A 4,356-nucleotide genomic window follows, 5' to 3' on the forward strand; every position below is an offset into this window, starting at 1 on the left:
TGTTTTTTGTATATTTCTTGAACATCCATTCGTATATATAATATATGTAAAATTCTGCAGCTTTTCTTCTTGCCGATTTTTAAATGGAAATCGTTATTCTTTTCAATTAGAATGAGACCATCTTCGCTAATATTCTCGCCTAGGATAAGAATTAATACGACAAATATATATATATCTTGTGCACGCGTACGAGCAAAGTATAATTACAAAGAAAGATGATATTGCATGATCGATATACCTACAAAATTAATACCAGCGCGCGTGATACAACATTATTATGTAAAGTTTTTATTGCGTGAGTAAAACATTATATTATCGATGAAGAGTATGTACATACCTTGCAAACAATAAATCTCGTCCTTTTCTTCGTGCATGGGGATCACTTTCGGCCATTTCCGGCCAACCAGCTTCACGCAGGGGTTGAATCCACGCGAATTTTCATTTCTCTTGAAAAATAAACACGCGATACACTGTATATATGCGAATGTCTGTGCGCGCGCATGAATATTCTGAATCGGACGACGGATTGTGTAAACTGAAAGAAAAATTCAAGATTGAAACTAAGATTAAATTATTAATTGAAATCAAAAATGTGGACAGCATCAAGTTTTTGAATCCCACGATTGTCATCACGGATTGTCAACCTACCATTGCAGTCTGTCGCCTGGCATATACTTGAGAAATATATCGATTCGCTATTGCTCCACTCGAGTATCGTTTATCATACATTTGATTGAAAGCTTACTCGCGTATTTTCGTTCCAATTTTGCGAGAACTGAAATCTCGCGCATCCAGCTACGCAATCTCAACGAAAGAGGTTTGCTACTGGATTGCAGATGACGCCACTTTGTTAAATGTACCGATACCTGTGCAAGGCTCACCTATCCCTAATAAAAAAAAAAAATATCTATGTTAGTGATGGTACAACTGATACCAAAGAAAAAACTTGAGAGCGGCCATTCTGTCATTTTTCCTAAAATGCTTATCCAGAAAAACCTTTCTACGCTTACCTTGTTTAACTACCATTCATTTTAGAATCTAGAGTTAACCAAATGCATTTGTCGACACTGCCGGTAAAATCATAAAGTTTGGTGCATATCTGTATTATACATAAATTGGAACAGAAATATGTATTGATATCGCAGATATTTTTTATATTACATATAAAATTGATTTCATCATGTGTGTGTGTATGTACAATACTTAATATAAATTATTAAAATGTTATATAAAATTTCTATTATTTGATCTAAATAAAAAGTACTTCATTCCCTAAAATTATCTTATTAAGAGCAAAAGTGCATTAAAAATTTCTTTTCTTTATCGAGAATAACATCTATATATATGCATATAAAAAGATCATGTTGCAGCTATGAAATACAATTAAATCCATATACATAGAATGTGTTCCTGATCCACAATTGATACGTACAATACGAAAACGCACTAAACAATTATTTTATCGGTAATATCGAAAAATTTATTTAGCTATGTAATTTTACGTATTCTTTAAAATGGTGCAAATATCGACATTATTAAACGAGGCTTGGTAAGCGTCTCACTGAATGCACCGAAATGGTCGATATCAGGCTGCCACTGTATCTTATCACGAACTGGTAAGAAGTGCCGACAGAATATTTTGTTGAATTATCGACGAAGAGTATGCTAATATTCAGTTATCAATGGCAACTTGTCTGTTATCAGTAGCTCGTTGCATTTTAGATTATAGAAATCGGAGCTATAATTGGTAAAAGTTAGAAGTAATCTGTTTTATACTCGAATAATCTAAACTAATAATCTAAGATAAGAAAGAATCAAGTAAGTTTATATTTTCCCACACACAAACATACACACATATCTGTCAAAGAAATCTTTTTATAATATCGTCTAGTAAGAGAAAAATGATATAATATAGTGTTTAAATTAATAAAAAGAAATTTTACGCTTGACATTAACAAGCTGGCCAAGTTTTTGGATGCATAAAATTAGTATAACTATATTAGAGATAATAAAATTTGCAATCTAAAAATTGGATTAACTATATAATTAATAATAATATTAAAAAATAATGACATGATTAAAATTAAAAAATATAATTTAATTAAGTATATTTAAAATTGAATTTCTATGAGACGTGAAAGCGTTGGCATTACAATTATTATGTAACTACAGCTGCTCATTATTATATTAGCGGCGTTTCCCGACATATAAAGAAAAAAGAAAGAGAAACGCATTTTTATTACAACATTATAAAATTTACATATGCACAGTTCACGGTAAAGTATTAATAAAATCAGAATGTCGTTCCGACGTAGCGTGCTACGTCCACGTTTACAAAAAATACATCAATGCAAAATACATATTCAATACAAAATAAACACATCTATAATATAGTCTGGTACACAGTTTGCATCGATTTATGATTTTGTTAGAACTAAAGGGAAAGATGTTAACGTTACGGGTTGTTCTACATGGTTATTCTATAAACTAATTTTACTATTCTACTAATTAATGCAAGACATCGACCTGATTTTTACTATACGCTACTCTCGTGTTAATCGAGTCGAAACTATTGGTTGTCATCAATTGATCAGCCATTACGTTCGTAAGTATTATTACGAGACATTATGGACATTTATCACGACACAACATCGATAAACGGACTTTGCCGTTTTTTTTTTTACGTTACAACGGATTAATATCGCGACTTTCACGCGTATAAATATGGGCCAGATATACAAAGACAGATTTTTATCTTCCGTAACTCTCTCGTAAACGCGTTGACGTTTTATATCGAGTTCACCTCAGTCGCGACCGCTACACTCGTTGAAAAAGACGAATAATCTACATAGATCCATGGCTAATGTTATTGTAAGTTTGTGGTCCTCAGAGTTTCGAATATAGTGCTTCTTAATGACTTTGTATAATAATCATTAATAGCACGCTTTTAGATTTATGTATTCGAGATGCCGCATGGCTCATATTCGATAGACTCGCAGACAATATTACAATATTTTGCTCTCTTTACATAATAAATCTACGCTATTCATTCCGATTTACAAACGTATGTACAAACAAATTATACTTGCCTCGGCATAAGCAATAAAGGCCGAAACAGTGATACGAGTTACAGCAACTCTCCTGCCCTACAAAAAATTCGTTCTGATGAATTTGTAGAAAAATGTCAGAATCTAATCAAATATACTGAAATAGGATGCAGGATCTGATCGTATGGTGTATATTACAATCACTTTTGCTTATTTTAATATATTTGATATTTGTTTTGATTCGTGATATGGAAATTCGTCACAATAAGTTTCTGTGATAAATTACTTATCTGCTATAATCTAAGGTCAAAGGAATAATCAAGCGAATGCGCGTTCCGAAGAAAATTAATTCTGACAAATTAATAGAAAAATGTCAGAATTAATCAAGCGCATTGAAAGGAAGCAGTTCAATAATTCAACCGACAACTGTCTTTCCTTATAAATAGTAGTATTGGATTTACATAAAATTCAGAGCACATCGGGGTAAATTTAAATCTGGATCGATATCTATACTGTTAAAAAAAAAAAATTTGTTTTAGCAAAAAAGTCAAATTCATTGACGCAATTTTAATACAGGCGCTTATTTCGATGCCCACATATGTTAGAAAGTGATGCTATCGAAAAACCCGTATACCTACCACACGATCATATCCTAAGGGTACAATCATAATCAGTGCGTGTTCTGACGACAACTCGTTCTAACAAATTTGCACAAAAACGTCAGTATTAATCAAATGCGTCCGGATGATTACAGTATAGGGCCTAATCACACGACGCATCCGCTATAATCGCCTCCACTTACTCCGATGTATATGATTATCTCCGACGCTCGATACAAATTTGTCAGAATGAGGCCCCGTCAGAATACGCATTCCACCATGACGAAAATTCGCTCCGACGAGTTTGTACGAAACATATCAGAATTAATCGAATCCTCGAAGTGAGTTGAGACAACCGGAAGAATTAGGAAACAGCACGGTTCGTTTCGCTCGACAATACGACTGTTTACAATGCAATTATGTCAGAAAAGTGCATCGGGAATGTTTCGTCTCCCTGTTTTATCTAAGACATATATCTCTGTTCATCATCTATAACACAATTTACCATTTCTACTACTACCATTTAATGCACTAGTCAACTACGTGTAGACGAGAACGAATTAACTCGAACGAGTTTGACCTGCGTTTAATTTGATAAGTCAAAGACATAAAGACAAATGCTTTAAGCGTTATCTAATGTTTCTCTACAATGGTATTCCGTATCGTAACTAACAACATTTATCGATGCTCTAATTATCGCTAACGACAAT

The sequence above is a fragment of the Formica exsecta genome, unplaced genomic scaffold (assembly GCF_003651465.1).
Source record: "Formica exsecta isolate Colony F162 unplaced genomic scaffold, ASM365146v1 scaffold672, whole genome shotgun sequence".
Classification (NCBI taxonomy): domain Eukaryota; kingdom Metazoa; phylum Arthropoda; class Insecta; order Hymenoptera; family Formicidae; genus Formica; species Formica exsecta.